This window comes from Pomacea canaliculata, linkage group LG2 (genome assembly GCF_003073045.1).
Source record: "Pomacea canaliculata isolate SZHN2017 linkage group LG2, ASM307304v1, whole genome shotgun sequence".
NCBI lineage: Eukaryota > Metazoa > Mollusca > Gastropoda > Architaenioglossa > Ampullariidae > Pomacea > Pomacea canaliculata.
Genome location: NC_037591.1, coordinates 17,341,682 through 17,347,681, shown reverse-complemented (window position 1 = coordinate 17,347,681; position 6,000 = coordinate 17,341,682). Strand labels below are relative to the sequence as shown.

At 47.9% G+C, this 6,000-nt stretch overlaps 1 protein-coding gene across 1 annotated transcript in view; it reads left to right on the top strand.

The window, feature by feature from the left end:
- Positions 1-734: 734 nt before the first annotated feature.
- Positions 735-6,000, top strand: part of LOC112558106 (semaphorin-5A-like) — a 60,905-nt gene continuing 55,639 nt past the window's right edge. The window contains 1 exon segment of the mRNA XM_025228313.1: positions 735-1,460. The gene's annotated coding sequence lies outside the window, so the exon portion shown is untranslated.

The following is a 6,000-nucleotide window of genomic DNA, read 5'->3' as shown; positions in this document are numbered from 1 at the left end:
ATGTACATGAATATTAATACAAAGCAACATTTACACGAATACTCATTTCATAGGTTAACCGTCAACAACAAGCAGAAACAGATGTACAGTACAGAATGTCCCGCCCCGTGGTGCGACGATTGATTATAAATATTATTTCTCTAATGCTCTGTGTTTATACTGATGACAATTATTATACGTTTATATGGGTACATTATTTTTATAGATGATAAATACATGTATGAGGACAGCAACACGTGCGGACGTACACTTGCAGACACATATCAACACAGTGGCAAACACACTGATATTCACATTAACACACACTGACAGACACAAACATTAACACATTAATAAGCACAGTGAAAAGCACACCGATACTGACACACTGACACTGAGATGCACACGTACAGTTTTATACACACGCGCCGACAGACACGCACATGCATACACACCTTGAGTACAAGTGTGAGCCCGGCAAACACACCGTAACCCACATTCACTGTACACTCAGGTGAACGACTGCCAGTCGTAAGTCCAACAATTAGCTACTACACGACCTTTTTTTCTAGTTATCTTCATTCATGACCGTGTACCCCGGGTATGAATGACGCGCGACGGATCGAGCAGGGTACCTTCCAGTCGATACCCCTTTATCAGCGCACCCGGGACTGCCCACGAGTCTATGCTAAGAAAGGGCTTGAGTGCCGGGAGAGAGGGAGAGGGGACAGGGGGAGAAGAGAGAGAAAAAAAAGTCCCCCAGTTTGATTAAGTACTATTTTGGAGCCCAAGCCGCTTGCTGCGTGTGCGCGCCAGGTGGATTCACGGGTGTATAAACCCCACAGGGCGTGCATTCCGTAGCACAGGCACTGTGGAGTTACCTGTGGAGTTACCTGTATGTGCACAGAGTGCACACCGGGCCCCGGCTTCGCCTGGCTTGCTGCTACCTGCCGGCGGTGGAACAAGAAAGGACCGTGTGCGACACTGAGCGCGACGTCAACAGGTGAGAGAAGGAGACATTCACTGACAGCAGCGACACAGTCGTGCACAGGTAGACAGACAGTCTGCAGTCAGGTACCTTCAGGTAAACACACACACCGGCCACGACTAGTGTCAGGGAGGAACTTTCGTGGAATTCATGGAACTGAAAACCTTCTGTGTTTAAAGTGGGAGGCACGAATTTAAATTTTCTTCCGTTGTGGATATCGACTTGACCCCTGACCTGTGGAGGTCGGAAGCAGTGCCTGAGAAAGTGAGGAGACACTCGAGGGAAGGCATTTCATTTACCTGGATATTCCTCCACCTGTTCCTATCCTTGTGTGAACACAGCCGCGAGTTGCAAGGTCGATGACTGTGGAGTGTGGAGTTACAGGGAAGGTGAGAGGCGGTGGGAGTTGTTACCTGTCCTGTCATGTGATGCACATTCCAGCAGTCAGCGCAGAGACTCACGCGTGGATTTACGCACGACAGACGAACTAAATGTGAGTACATGTACTCGTGTGTGTGTGTGGGCGCGCTTGATAACACACTAGCTCACCATTCATCACAGTTTGTTGCGGAGGTTGGATTCAAATAGTTTTCTAGTAAATACATGCAATGTCAATAAACAAACACACCCTCTCGCTTTCACTCTCTCATTCACGCGCATACACGCGCGCGAACTCACGCATGCGCAGACAGGGAGGAATAGAGTGTGAAAGTATGAACATCTGAGGTAGAGGAGGTAGAAGAAGAATAACAAGACATTCCCGTGACTTGTTTACAGCCAGGTAACAAACAGTGTGACTTAATCCTCATAATCCCGCTGACGACCATTGACTTGAGCTGTTAGTGAGAGAGATGTCAACAGTTTCTCTCTCTCTCCTTTATAAAGAAAATAATGGATTTTGGAGTTACCGAGAGCTTCTCAAATCTTGGGTGTGTTCGCATTCTCGGGACTACGGTTTCAGGTTAATCCTGAGGGCGAATTAGCACATCATCACGTCTGTTAGTATACTTTATTCCGTCTACTACTACTGATTAATAAAGTATCAACCTTTATATTTTATCAGATATTCCACATGATAACATTCTGTCCACAAAGACAAATGCATGTACCAGTCTCTGCTTTTCGACACACATGCACACACATCCGCCTCATTCTCATCTTTACTTTTGTCCACTGTCTGCAAGTGTTACTTATACTGTTACTACATGTAATAGTTTATCCTGTGTTATATATATACTAGTATATCCCGTGTTATTTATACTAGTATATCCTGTGTTACTGACCCTCGCATGGTACCAGCACCACCTTCAGGTCTGATATTATCAGAGTACGAAGAAAAGCCGAGATAAGTCGTGCGGCACTCTATACTCTCACTCCATGTTCATGGCCTCAATGAAGACCACGCGGACGCAATGGGAGGCACGTCCACAGGGTTGTGGGGGGGAGCAGTTATGCTGCGCGTGTTGATCTACACTTTCTTCGCCGGAGTCCTCGACACCGTATTGCTAATAGTGGATACAACTTGACAGCCGACAACGCAGCCTGTCACGCGCGTCCTCCTCTTATCTGGAGGAGGAGATAACCCTGCACTTCCCCTTCACCCCCTTCCTCTAGTCACCTCAACACACCCCTCATCTCCCACACACCCACCTACGGACGGTGCTAGTCTGAGGGCGGCGCACACTCACAGACGCACCGCCGGCCTGTCGCACGTCGCAGGGATGACGCACGGTGTCGCAGGCCGTTAGAGGTCGGCGGGGAGGATACGGGGAGGGGGAGAGAAAACAATGTCAGTACGATAATAGTCGTGCAGACTGAGCTTATTATTCAAGCCAGCAGCTTAATTAACTTGGTGATCTGTCAACCTGCATTCACGATCAGCGCCGACCTGCCTAAGGTCAAAGTTCGCGCCATCACTGATACTGCGGTGCATGGTGCCATCCTTATGTCCAAGGTGTGGGGATAATAGCGACCTGACTTGTTCTCCCCCTCACCCTGGGTACCCCTCATGAACAGCAGTTGGCCTTTGCTTATCTGTACTTCGTTATGTGACCGTTCATCCGTTCTGTCAGATGTACTCTGGGTTTTGGCCTATTTCATCGTTAGAGAAGAGGTAACCGACATTGTAGTTTGTAATGGAGGTTGAGTTACATTTTTCATTCTATGTGTGCATGTCACAACACCCCGCTATGTGTGGGTAGCAGGAGTGGAGGGGTAGGTCGTACACACTCATATTGACATGTCTAACCTTTCAATACATTCTGATGTCATCAAAGTTCCTCACCGGAAGTCTTGTTGTTGCGGACAACAGCAGACGTGAGGCCTGATTAATGTCGGGCCCGAGGAATACTGAATGGAGGCAACGCCAGTCACAGAGTGGAAGGAGGGTTAGGAGGTCAGAGGTCAGGAGAAAAGTGCCGGCCCGTGCTGCACGCACAAAACCCAGCGAAGGTTTTCTTTTTTTCTTCCCTTCTTTTTAAGAATTTTACTTCAGGTGTCACACCGGTCTGGTGTTGTTGGTGACTGACCTTCCATGAACTTTAGTATTTCTTTCCCGTCGATAAAAAGCGTCCATAATTTTGAGAAAGTGGGCGCGGTTCTTACATAAAAAAATACTTCATTGCCTGAAATTCGTACGTACGTACAGAAAGATATACAAAGGTACTTGCAAAGTGGTGTGTGTGTGAAAGAGAGACAGGTAGTCATTATCTCGTATAATACATCAGCAGCTGTCCACAGGCCGGTGAATCACTTCTGATAAGTTTATCAGGAGTATGTTGGTGGTCTTTGTTTATTGGTGGTCAACGCCTGAACTTATCATTTCTTCATAGACTCTTTTTCCTTTGTGCATCCTTTACATTTTCGTTCTCTCTATCGTCAGAGCTTGAAATACTCGAGGTAAAACAGTGAAAGTTGTCGTTAAGACACGCAAAGGTACAGATCGCTTTCGTGCCGCTTGCCGCCTACGTGCCGCGTGAGGTCTGTCCGCCACGTGCCGTCTACGGCCCCGCGTATCGCCGCCCCGCTGTGTGTCGCCACTGTGCGGAGTATCACCTACACGCCAAGTCTCACCTACCTGCCGCAGGTCACAGGTATCCACACGGTCTGTCAGCGATCTGCATTGTCAGGCAGCTGCCAAGGGATTCCGTGACGACGACGACAACGAGATCATCTGCATCAGAATGCCGCAAGAATGTGCAGCTGCGGCAAGCCGGGCGTGTTTATTTACACCACAGCTTCATTGGCTCGTGAGGGATTAAGATAGAGCGAAGAAAGAACTATCTTTACGATCCAGAAAACCAGAAAAAAATACGAAAAAAATATAGATAGCTCAGGTGGGGGAAAAAAATCCGACGCTTTGTCCTTTGAAGGATTTTAAACCGACAGGTGGACGATCACAGTTGTGTTTCGATGGAAATCTTTGCACTTGTTCTGTCCATGCTATTTTCAGCCACAGTGAAGCACCAGCAAGAAGTAATAAATGCTATTACCACACACACAAGCACTCGCTCACAGATATATATATAAGTGGCGATAGGAGATAAGAGTTGATGCTCAACATTTAAAGGAATGTCACAGCCTCAACCGTTTGACACACCCGTCGTCGACGAAAACGAATGCTGACAAATCATCGTCAGCGATGACATTTGTTTTCATGTCCATGGTTGACAGTGTTTTTACGGGACGTTTACAGTGATCCCCCTTTCCCCACCCGCAACAACCATGCCCCCCGTGCCCCCCATACCCCACACCACTCACCCCCCGGGCCAAGCTCGTCGCGTTACGTTTGTGGTTGCCGCGGGGGGTGATAACTGGGTGGCTGGCAAGAAATGTGAAGAATGCGCTTGACAGTCGATTTATCGAGGAGGGATGTGAGTCACAGGCGGACAAGAGGACAGACTGTGTGTGCACCCAGCGTCCCCGGCCGTCCTCCCTCCCAGGCTTTGATGGTATCGACGGCAAACACGTTTAACGTCTGACGCGTGCACCCGCCATGGCTTCACGACGTTGCATGGACCATAAACAGCCGACCCCGGACCCCAGCACATAACAGCGCAGACCCCCGACCCCACCGCAGTTTGTTGACTCAGTAAGGGGCTTCATGAAACCGGAGGGCATCATTCTTTCCTTCCATTTTTACTGAAGAGGGTAGGAGTGGGGGAAGAATAAGAAGATGGAGGTGGGGGAGTGAAAAGAGTTAGGGGTGAGGTGGATTGGGGGGTAGTAAATACTTTCAGTTTGTTTCAGGCACGTATCTAGCGAATGAATTGATGTTAATGTCTAACATAGACTTTAAAAGTTGTTAAACTTGATCCACATGTGCGCCGACTTGACTCCCATGAGGGGTGAGCTTTACATGCACCCACGTTCGCCAGCTCACGCAGAGAGTAGCTCCGGGGTACCTAGAGAGAGACAGAGGGAGAGAGACAGAGACTGCGGTGTACACTCGTGCTTTGCTACTCTGACGTGCATGATGGATGGAGGAGAGGATTTGGAGAGAGTGCGAGAGGTCTGTGTCCGTACAACCTTGAGACAGAAACCAGAAATAAAATGTTGGAAGTGAGGTCACAAACGGTTCACGTTGCATTAGTAGACAGAACAATTTTTTTTCTTTAAAAAAGCGGATTCGGATCTTCCTATTCTCAGGGTGGCATTACACTGATATTCTCTCTCTCTCCTACACACACACCGCGCGCGCAAACACGAAAGTATAATCCAACATCAGCGCGTGGGATTTTGATTTATTTATATATGAAATTAATTGTGCATATTAGAAAATATGTAATTATGTATAATAAAATAAATGATAACATCTTTGGAAAGACTTTGTCATCTGTTTCTGTCACCATCGCCGAGTTTGCTGAATTGCATTTACCTCCTTTTTATTCTTCCACTTGTCGTGGTGTGTGCACACGTGGAGACAACGGCTGTCTTGTTCTCCTCCCATGAAGAAGACAAGGTAGCGACCTCCGAGCCTCCTTTGCCCTTCCTACAACGCAGATGCTGTCTTGCAGACGTTAGATGTTGGGATT